The sequence below is a fragment of the Corythoichthys intestinalis genome, chromosome 22 (assembly GCF_030265065.1).
Source record: "Corythoichthys intestinalis isolate RoL2023-P3 chromosome 22, ASM3026506v1, whole genome shotgun sequence".
NCBI classification, from domain to species: domain Eukaryota; kingdom Metazoa; phylum Chordata; class Actinopteri; order Syngnathiformes; family Syngnathidae; genus Corythoichthys; species Corythoichthys intestinalis.
The window spans coordinates 982,388-994,115 of record NC_080416.1 but is presented as its reverse complement, the minus strand read 5'-3'; the positions used below and the strand labels follow the sequence as shown (position 1 = coordinate 994,115).

At 42.0% G+C, this 11,728-nt stretch overlaps 1 protein-coding gene across 2 annotated transcripts in view; it reads left to right on the top strand.

Moving 5' to 3' along the window:
• The window catches only part of ccn4a (cellular communication network factor 4a), a 57,568-nt gene that overhangs the window by 3,377 nt on the left and 42,463 nt on the right, over nucleotides 1–11,728 (top strand). The window lies entirely within an intron of this gene.

Below are 11,728 nucleotides of genomic sequence, written 5' to 3'. Positions count from 1 at the left end.
AGCACACCCGTCTTCTTCCCAAAGCCAGCTCTGCGAGAGCCTTCAAAAAGACAATGTTTAACTAATTGTGGTCATTTTTCTCGGAAACCTTTTGTTGACGTGTGATAGGGTGACCTTGCCTCCCGTGAGTGTTTCTGTTGCGCCTTGCAGTTTCATCGCTGTCGACAAAGAATAAATTGTCAACTTGTGCTTTGAAGCCTTTTTCCAGCTTTTAAAATGGAGTCAGTACAAGCAGTTAAGACTAAGGCGAATGCGCAGAGTTCAGCCTTTTGGCCGGGTTGTTAGGGTCTTGCCGGCCCAGGTCGTTGGAGCCAGCGCGGGTCCGGCAATTCGGCTGGTGTGATTCTGGCAATCTGGCTAAAAGGTCAGATTCCTGCAGTAGGGAATGGTATGATACACATTCAAGACTTAGCCACTCATCTTTATTGAATATAAGTAAGATCAAGAAAAGTTATAAACTTTGACACCATTTAGAAGTTCACAGCCCCGCTTGCCCCAAGAACAAATGCGGCCATATGACTGTACCTCAACACTACAATCACAGGTGGTAATGCATTACATTTACTTAAGTAACTTTTTGAGGAAAAAAATGTACTTCAAAGAGTAATTATATCCTGCCATACTTTTCACTTTTACTTGAGTAGCTTTGTGATGAAGAAACGTTACTCGTGCTCCGCTACTTTGGCCTACGGTGCTGGCCAAAAGTATTGGCACCGCTGCAATTCAGCCAGATAATTCTCAATTCCTCCCAGAAAATAATTGCAATTACAAATGATTTGGTAGTAATTTCTTCATTTATTTTGCTTGCAATGGAAAAAAACACAAAAGAGAATGATTTTACACAAAACTCCAAAAATGGGCCGGACAAAAGTATTGGCACCCTTTGAAAAATCATGTGATGCTTCTCTAATTTGTGTCATTAACAGCACCTGTTACCTACCTGTGGCACATCACAGATGGTGGCAATAACTACATCACACTTGCAGCCAGTTAAAATGGATTAAAGTTGACTCAAACTCTGTCCTGTAGTCTTGTGTGTACCACATTGCACATGGAGAAAAGAAAGAAGACCAAAGAACTGTCTGAGGATTTGAGAAGCAAAATTGTGAAGAAGCATGGGCCATCTAAAAAAAACTGAGGTTTCCTGTGTCTACCGTGCGCACTGTCATCAATAAGCATAAAGCCTATGGCACTGTGACTCATCTTCCAAGATCTGGACGGGAAAAAAATTGACGAGAGATTCCAACGAAAGATTGTGCGGATGGTGGATAATGAACCTCGACTAACATCCAAACAACTTCAAGCTGTCCCGCAGTCCGAGGGTACAACAGTGTCAACCCGTACTATTTGTCGGCGTCTGAATGAAAAGGGACTCTGGAAGACCCCGCTTCTGACCCAGAGACGTAAAAAAGCCAGGCTGGAGTTTGCCAAAACTTACCTGAGAAAGCCAAAAAATGTTATGCCTTCAAAGAACACGGTCCCCACAGTCAAACATGGCGGGGGTTTCCTGATGTTTTGGGGTTGCTTAACTGCCTCTGGGACTAGACTGCTGGAAAGCTGGGTCTCCCTCAGAGTTCCCGGGTCTTCCAGCAGGACAATGGCTGAAAACACACTTCAAAAAGCACTAGAAAATGGTTTGAGAGAAAGCACTGGAGACTTCTAGAGTGGCCAGCAGTGAGTCCAGACCTGAATCCAATAGGACACCAGTGGAGAGATTTGAAAATGGCAGTTTGGAAATGGCACCCTTCAAATCTCATAGACCTGAAGCAGTTGACCAAAGAACAATGGTCTAAAAATCCAGCAGAGCATTGTAAGAAACTCATTGATAAACGCTGTGCTACCAAGTATTAGGCTGAGGGTGCCAATACTTTTCTCCGGCCCATTTTTGGAGTTTTGAGTAAAATAATGTTTTTGTTGTTGTTGTTTTTTTTCATTGCAAGCAAAATAAATGAAGATATTACTACCAAAGCATTTGTAATTCCAATCATTTTCTGGGAGAAATTGAGCATTATCTGACAAACCTGCAGGGGTGCCAATACTTTTGGCCAGCAGTGTAAGTGTTGACTGGTTCTCTAGGAACATCAGTAAGCCTTCCTGTTATTGCTTTTCAGGCATTTATATGTGTTTACCAGTGCTCTGCTGTCTATTTGTATCTGTCAGTCTGTGTACATTCCCTACATTTCACAACTTATTGTTGGAACGCCAGGGGTTCACCGGCAGGCTGTCGTGGCTTGAGTGTCTGCAGCTGTAACACACACACACACACACGGCTCCACGTCAGCTACTAGCGATACACTCGGCTTCTTCTTTGGCACGAACAACATCCCCCCCAGAACCTCCTCCTTCCAAATGGAGCTGATCCAGCAGCTTGGAGAGCCAGATAAGGAAACACTGAAGAATACAGGCCAAAACCAGGATGCGTCTTAGCTAGTCATATTGCATTAAAGTCCTATCAGGCCTAATTGTAAAGCCGTTATAACCAATCAGAAGCCAGAAGGAAGTCGTTTCCTGGAAAAGGGGCAATTATGTTAATGGGAAACTTGTGTATGGAGGCAATATATGCTTTAGAAAAATCCTTTGTCAGCATGAAATATGCATTTGAAGACCTCTGAGTGCATACCAAAACAGCAGGTGGTGCTATTAGCCTTGAATGTAAACCATTTGTAGAATCCAGTTGTGCTTTTCAGAGGTGGGTAGTACCGCGTTACATTTACTTCAGTAACTTTTTGAGAAAAATGTACTTCTAAGAGGAGTTTTACTAAGCCATGATGAAGGGGATAGTACTTTTTCTGGTCGTCACCGTCTGTTTACATTATTCTAACACACTTAATATAATCAATCAGGGAATAGTATCGTATCTCGGATTTACTGTTTGACTGTTTGCATTACTTTAACACATCCAACATAAAATAAATAGCACTTATACCATAGCTTAAGGAAAACAAGCAGAATATAGGGCATAAAAGATACATGACGCCTTCTTATCACGGAAGCCCAACGTGTGCGGCATGCAACTGACTGAGCAAGCTTGACGCTGACAAGCCCACGTCTGCACCAACAACTCTCGCTATTATTTCTCCTGGACAGTCCAGAACAAATGGCGGGACGCCCTGTCTCAACACAAGGAACACCGTAGAACGCCCAATATCCAACGGATTACACGACTGATAAGAGCCCCTTTGAGGCTGAGATGGCAAAATCCACAACCCTTGTTTCCCTGACAACAGTAACTCCTGAATCCTCCTGTCCAGTCCACAAACAAACAATAATCCTAAACAACGCCCAAAAATAACCTTCTTCTGCCCACAGCCCGCCCCGCGAGAGCCTTCAAAAAGACAGTGTTTAACTAATGGTTGTCATTTTTCCTATGAACCTTTCGTTGACTTGTGACCTTTGATCCTCGCTTGGATCCCTCTGTGCTGTATGATTGCTGTCGACTCAGAATATATTGTCAACTTGTGCTTCGAAGCCTTTTTCCAGCTTTCAAAATGGAGCCAGTACAAGGGGTTAACACTAAGGTGAACGCGCGGAGTTTGGCCTTTTGGCCGGGTGGTCGGCGTCACGCCGGCCCGGGTCATTGGATTTGCGCCAGTATGGGTCCGGCGTGATTCCGGCAGTCTGGCTAAATGGTCAGATTCTTTCAATACTTTTAACCTTTAGCTGAGTAGATTTGCAAAGAAGGAACGCTACTCTTAATCCGCTATTTTGGGCTACATTAGTCGTTACATTTTCCCTCTTTATTATATATATTAGGTTTTACTTTTTTTTCCACCCCGCCAACAGTGGCTCAGTTTCACTAATGAGACATCGCAATAATAATCACTTGACTCCATGATACCAGTCAGACTCAAGCTTGCCATTCTGCGATCATGCCGACCTGTTCAATCACGTGGTGTCTTTAAAGCACCGTAAAAAATGAAGTATTTGACATAGAGCGCCACAGTCAACGTGACTCAAAATTGCCGATTTTGATCTCTCTCCCAGTTTTTATTTGGCACCGATTGACCACGGAAAACTGGAGATATGATCCTTTTAGTTTCATAATAGGAAGTATGTTTTCTCCACTAGAGGGCACTCATGCTCTTTTGACGAATAATGCTTCATTTTTGTAGATTTGTTTTTCCTCTTGCCGGAGTTCGATGTTTTCTTGTTGTTGTAATTCTTTTGCTGAGTGTGGTTATGTAATATGTTATAGTACTTGTTGAAATTCGCCCCCCCGGCCAAGACGCATGGAAACAGCGACAGCCAAAGCAAGTGCCGCTCGGCCGATGCTGCCTCCCCGCGCGCCAACCGGGAAGGCAGAACTTCGCGCGTTCTCTTCTTATTTTTAACCCTTTGTACTGACTCCATGTTTCAAAAGTTTGAAAAAGACTCGCCGAAAGCAGGTTGACAATATATTTGTCGACAATGGTCAAAAACAAGGCAAAAAACAGACGACGGAGGGACAATTCTGGATCCAAAACAAGGCTACATGTTTCCGAGCAGCAAAATCTGTGTGATCTCAGTGTCCAGTCTTTTTAAAGTCCTTGATGAAGCGGGCCGTGCTGAAGGTGTGTCCGAAGGTGTGTCTGGGCGTTGCTTTTGGGTCTTCCCCTCTGTGGCCGGTTTTGGGCGGCTTAGGTTTGTGCGCGGATGGGACGCCCGCTATCAACTTTGTTGTCCGGGCTGGCTTGTACTTGTTTTAGGACAAAGCGCTTTGTCCTTGGAGTGTGCTGGGAGAGCTGATTGCAAGAGTTGGTGTGTCAATCTTGTTCGTGACGCACGCGTTGGGCTTCTGTGATAAGACGGCGTTGTGTATCTCTTCTATTTCTTCTCATTAAACTATGGTGTGCTATTTATTTTATATTAGTAGTGCAGTCCTACCGTAGATATGAAAATGATACTATTTCCTGATAAATTATATAACGTGTGTTAGAGTAATGCAAACAGTTAGACGGTGCCTACGAGAACCTGTACCATTCTTTCTCATCCCCCCCTCATTAGCCCGGATAAGGTGATTCACTTTACTGTGTCAAAGGGCATGTAGTGGAGTCTGCTTAAACAATAGTTAGATGAATGTGTTAGACTAATGCAAGCAATTATATGGTGTGTGCGATGACGGTATCTTTTCCCTTCATACTGTATAATAATGACAGTTCATATAGATTATTTATAGAAATTAGAGAAGCATCACATGATTTTCAAAGGGTGCCATTACTTTTCTCTGCCCATTTTTGGGGTTTTGTGTAAAATGATAATGATTTAACCTTTTTTTTTTTTTCCTGGTCTCTTTTGTGTTTTTTCATTGCAGGCAAACTAAATAAAGATATTACTACCAAAGCATTTGTAATTGCAATTATTTTTTTAGGGGAAATTGAGCATGATCTGACAGAATTGCAGGGGTGTCAATACTTTTGGCCAGTAGTGTAAATAAATAGGAAAGTATATGCTCTAGAGCTATAAGTGAATAATTATAGCTTGATTAGACTGAAATATGGTGCAATGTGGTCCTAATTTAGCAGTGCCATTTGTGCAATTGCAAGAATAAAACATGAATAAAAATTTTATCCTGCAATGTTAAGGGAGATGCTCCACAATTTCATTGTACAACTGTATAATGACAATAAATGGCTATTCTATTCTATTCTATTCTATTCTATCATTCCCCACTGAAATGAATGGAAATGCCATTCCCTAAGAAGCCAACTAAAAACGATAGACATAACTACTACTCCGTTTTAAGTGAAGCTTGTATTTTATTCCATTGCTAAAATAATACAGATGGAGTGTTTTCTTAGTGCCACACCAGTGTGTTTGGACTTTGGAGCTGTCAAAACTGTCCTTTTTATGTTGTCTGCGATCACCATAGTGTCGTGTGAGGCTCATCCATTGCTTTGTTCACCTTTTTTAAAGGGGATGTTGCGGCAAAGGGGGTGTGAGACATCAATAGAACCGTTATGCGCCAAGATAACAAATATTGATAAAGTTAACAGAAAAATCAATCACATTAATGAGCAATTATCGAAAATAGATCGAAAATGACGAACATTACCGAAAGTGTTCCGGAAACAGCCGAATGGGGCGGCGACGTCACGACAAGTGATTGAAAGTCGAGGCGGAGCTAGGTGCCATTGTTTTTTAACGACGAGAGAGTAGCGTTGGGGTTTGTTTGACCAAAACATCACAACAATGGTTCAAAACTGCTGTGCTATGTGGTGTACAAATAGTTATTTATCGGAATATAGTATCCATGAGTTCCTGAACGCGAAAAAAAAAGCTGGACTACACAGAAAATGGGTAAAGTTCGTCCGTGCAAAGAGGGCTAATTTTCTAGACACAGCCTCCGGCACGCTTTTCTGTGGTGCGCATTTTCCAACTGAAAGCTTCTCGAACTATGGACAAGAGAAATCGGGTTTTGCTAAAAGATTGCTGCTCAAAGGAGATGCGGTGCCGACATACAGGCACAGCCACCTAAATGTCCCGAGATATCAAGAGAGAGACGATGACTGCTAAAGGAGGCTAAAGCTAAGCACAGGAGGGAGCAGGCAAGCTCGAAATGGCCAGAGTGAGTACTCTTTTATAATAATCATAAAAAAAAAATGTCACGCATTGGATTCAGGACTCGACACATGTATAAATTATCGTTGGTAAAATATATAGAACAAATCCTCTGATCCCGTTCATATTTGTGTCTGTTGGCAGAGCGAAAAGCTATGATAGCGCAATAAATGATAATTATTCTATGCATTCCTTTATTTTGCAGTCACGGTGTATCAGCTTCACAAAAAGAAATGCAAAACAAATCATTGGTGTTTCCCACACGATCTGCTGCCGATGTTTCATCAGTGTCATTGCTCCCCTCAATGACCGTTTAATTACGCTGCATTGGCGTTCGTTTGGGCTCAAATTGGGAACCTAAAACACCGATTAAAGCTTTGTAACTCTCCTCGTCACCATTAGATGAACATTCGTTACGTCCTTCTATGTCGTATTCATTGCTGAAACTAGAAACGAAATTGTCTGCCATCATCGCCGCCATTCAGTATTAAAGCACTGAGCCTTTTTCTTGTTGAAGAAACAGCCCTCACTGTCAATTCTGAATTCTCTTTTATTGACAACGAGCGGTGTTTCTTCATGAGGGAACCTGGAATATGTGCAGGACGAACACAATGCATCAGCATAAACAGCTCAAAACACCCCTAATTCTCCCCACACTAGAAGGAATTCTATTGATGCAGACAGGCCCTGCCCCCCTAGTGGCCGGTGGGACTCTCTTCACTTGTCGTGACGTCATGCACACAATCTGCCAGATCTCGGGCGCCGGTCGTTTTAGCTTGACAATCGAGCCAAATTTCTCTCATTTTCTTGTGTGTAATTACACGAAGTGGCATGATATGAATACAAAAGGCATGCGTTTATGGATAAATGATGGAATATCAAAATTTTCCCAGGGCGCTACATCCCCTTTAAAGCGTTCACACAATGAATATGGTTTATCGTCCCGCTGATTCTTCAATATTTTTTTTTTTTGCCTTCTATGGACTATATGGTTGCTCATCAATCATTTACGAAAGTGTTTTGTAGGCCTCCGGCTAGCGTAAGTCTTATTTTTCAGATGAGATACTTCACGACATGCCTTGACTTCTCGAACGTGGTCTTAGCTTGGACCGTAAAAATGGATGGCGTGGATTTTCCTGGTTAGCATCAGTCCTAGTGGTGACCACGATTGAATGTGGGTGGCTGCTAACAGCTGCTTTTGGTTATATTTGATAGGGCACTAAACGTTTTCCTGTTCTTGCAAAGATTCTTTTTATCCTTTGCCTTCCAATACCGAGCGTATGTCTCTATCAATCATGGGACTACTTCCTGTTTTATATCATTCAGCTTGTCTGTATTCACCGTAACTCGACACGTTAAACTGTCAGACTGGTCCCGGCCATTAGTTCCTCCACACGTGTCATTTAGTTTCATTCGGAAGCCAGCGACAGTGGAAAGAACGCACACTCGGCCAAGGAGGATGTAGTGAGTGTGCATGTGACTATTTTGTTCCCCCAAGGTATAAGAGGTTTCAGGTGGCATTTTTAAAGCCGACTCGTGTCTTAATTATGCATTAATAATCGCAACCGTTTCTCCTTTGGCTGGGGTATTAACATTTAATGACCGTTTTTTACAAGGCTTACAACGCTAAACATGAAGTCAGCAGCCAACCTCGTGAACACTCGATGTCAAATAGCACCTTGCCAGTAGAAGAAGATACGGGGAAGAGGAAGATGAATTATATGGCATCAGTCCGGTTGTTCTGGGAGAGAACTCAACTGGCCGCTAACTGACAGCAACAGAACAGTGCGAGCTCCCTCTTCCGCTGCACTGGGACTTTCCAGATGCAAATGCCTGTTTTCTTTAATAATATGACCCCAGTTTCCCCCAGTCGCCACCATTCCTCAATGTACCGTTAGCCCACGTAAAGGCTCTCACCTTGTCAGTAACAATATAGTGCTGCATGACGACATTACAGCATTGGTAATAGGTACGATTTATCCCAGTAAAAAGGATCTCTCAATGAATTACAACTTAACTGAAGCAATTTACCTTCAAGCCCAACCACTCAACCGTCACAAAAATACATCTCAGTGCAGCGAATGTGCCGTAAACAGCTCTTTCTTTCTTTGTTTTCCCCCACGAGCTAATAATGTGCTAAACTGCTCCACTATTCATAACGACGTCGGTAAGTGGTTTGTCAGTATTACTATCGCAAGAAAGAAACTAGTGTTGCTTTTGGCAGCCCTTTTAATTTTCGTCTTAGTCTTATGGACGACAATACTTATTAGTCTTAGTCATAATTTAGTCATCTCAAAATGTGTTTGTCTTTGTTTAGTTTTTGTTGATGAAAACTCAAGACTAATTTCGTCTAGTTTTAGTCGACGTTTAATAAAAATGTTTTTGTTGATATAATGAAAAACAAAATCATACCGACCAGGACGCCACGAACTGTATGTAAAAAAAGTTGCCTGAGAGTTTTAAGAGGACGCTCGCCGTTAGCAATAGCCTGGTTCTAACATGAACTTGTATGCTATGCTAATGCTACGAGTTACATTTAGTGTGTGATGATCACTCAGCACAGTTTAAGAGGACACTCATTGTTAGCAATAGCCTGATGCTAACGTGTATGCTATGCTAACGCTACGAGTTACATTTAGTGTGTGATGATCATTTGTCACAGACCTTTAAAGGCTAAAGCAACATAATCTCTCTTCTTGTCAAGATTAATCTTAGTGTGAGTATCTCAAAATAGGCAAAGGGAAGACTGGAGAGGACACTAGCAGGTGAATGGGGGGGGCAGCACGTCACATGAGTGACACAACCAGACACACATTGTGAACATGTGACAAAAACTATGGCGCATTTTCGTCGCGTTCTCGTCTTGTCAGACGAAAACTGGCATTCGTCACGCCAGCAAGTGAAAGCCTGGCCCGTTTATTTTTGAGTATCCTGGTAGCCTCCCTTATTTCCCCCTCCATGGACAAAACTTTTTGTGTTTTTTGTTGCTCTGCCATCTTTGCAGAATTCGTGCAAAAGCGTTTGCATCGACTTCCGTTTTTAAAATGAATTGGGAAAGGGGAATGCCGTAAAGCAGTCAGCCCATTTGTAAACACTCCTCAGAGTTAATGAGTGCCGGTGAAAGCGATACAGACTGGGGTGTGCCATCTTAGGCACCCCACAATTCGATTCGATTACGATTCAGGGTGCTACGATTCGATTTTTGAACGATGATCAGGGTGTTGACGATGATCGCGGTTATCGCGATTATCGATGCATCGTACATTACTGATGAATAAAGTAGCCAAACTATTTTATGTCAATTATTTATTTAAAATATCCTTATGATTCAACAGGAACGATGGAAACATGCCCATACAACATAAAGCTGTCCTTGAGCTGCTTTTTAAATTTATTTTTTTACAAGAAAGTGCAAAAACAATAACCATTTTAAAGGGGGTACTTATTTCTCTCAACAATACAATAGAATTTACACTGGTGGAATGAATTCCACATTTTCTGGACACAAACAAAGTGTCTTTGGGAATAAGACTTCTTTTAACCAATATACTTTGTTTGCACAGTGTTACCTCCCTTGTGTAACTCTTGGAGTGACAGGTGGAAATCACAATTGCTCTTGATCACTTTTAACTTGTGGCGTTTATTGCCGAGCACATAAAAAAGTCCGGCAGCCTCCAACATCGCTACACACACACTCATTACAGCGCGCGCACTTTCTTCCCTCCCTGCCCGCCCACGCGCGCACACACGCCTGTCGGCTCCCAGGCAGCACTCGCAACAACAGATTTCTGTACTATTTCCCATGTTTGTAGTGTTACCGCTGTACTTAATCATGGTTTTACATGCATATGAAATACACGTCGGCGAATTGGCTAATTAGCTTACCGCTCGGCGCTAACTATTAACATCTCAAAAACAACAACAATAAAGGCTAAACAGTACAAGAGGGTACGTGTACTCACCTTATAGACGCACACAGGTCTTAGCAACACACTCAGGGCATTTTTCAATTGAAATGCCTTAAAACTACTGCTGGACTTCAGAAAGACAAGTAGCAACGAACTATCTCTCTTCCCCTCTCGCTCTAAAAAATAACTTGCGCACAAAAGCGCAACCGCCGGGTCACGCTTCTTGTCCCGCCTGTCTCATACACAAATTTATTTTCCAGTCTTTTAAAAAGGAGTAACTGGGAGCATCCATCGTAACGTTGTGCGTGCGCCCGTTAACGGTGTCCGGGCGGCAGACGTGTCTTGAATATCGTTCCGCTACTAGCGGCTGTCGTAAAGCTATGAGTGAAAATCGTTACGTGTCGAATTGCGATGCATGTAATCGATTTTTTGAAACTCTAATACAGACCCCCTCAAGACATACATTCAACTAGTTGTCAGTCGACATATCATCACAAATGACTGTTGCTTTACGTGTAACTATCTATTATCACACGACTACTTATAGCTCATAGCACTCATAGCAAACACTGCGTGCTAAAAGAGCTACCTTCAGCAGCCGTTGCTTGCTATTTTATCTCTATGTGCCTTGTATGTTGTCTTTTGTTCCATATACTTTACATGAGCATTGTGGTGTGTATATTTCATTTATTTACATTTATAGTCCAACGTTAGTTACATTTATTGCATTGGTGCAAGCAGGAATGATCTATTATAGTACTTTCGAATGATGAATAATCTTTCACAACAAGAAGAGAAAAGGCTTTGAAAAGCTTTTTGTGAAGTGTTTTTTTTTTGTGTGTAATGAAGCCTTTGTTTCCTGAGGTACCACTGTATATTTGAGCGGTGTTAAATGGCACCTCTATTAGTGGCATTATGGTTTTTGTAGGTGTCTGTTGAAGTTGGTATAAATCAACATTTCTCGACGAGCTCCAAATGGATCAGGTAGAATGCACAAGTTTGGGTTGAGACCTAAATCACTCAAAGTTTCCAAAGTGTATTGTACAGTGCCGGTAATTTTGCTGCAATTGTGCTATAAATAACATGACTGGAATGCAAATGTGCCTTTATTCAAGAAAACAAAAATGACCTCACTTTTCCTCATTTGCACGCACCATTGCATTTCCCCAGTACCCTCTTGGTGTCGACCTACAGAGGTGCGGCTCTATTTTTAGCGTGCTTCTTATTCTGTATCGTTTGCATGTTTTTTAGACTAATGTCACTGTGTAATTTTGTCAGCAGAA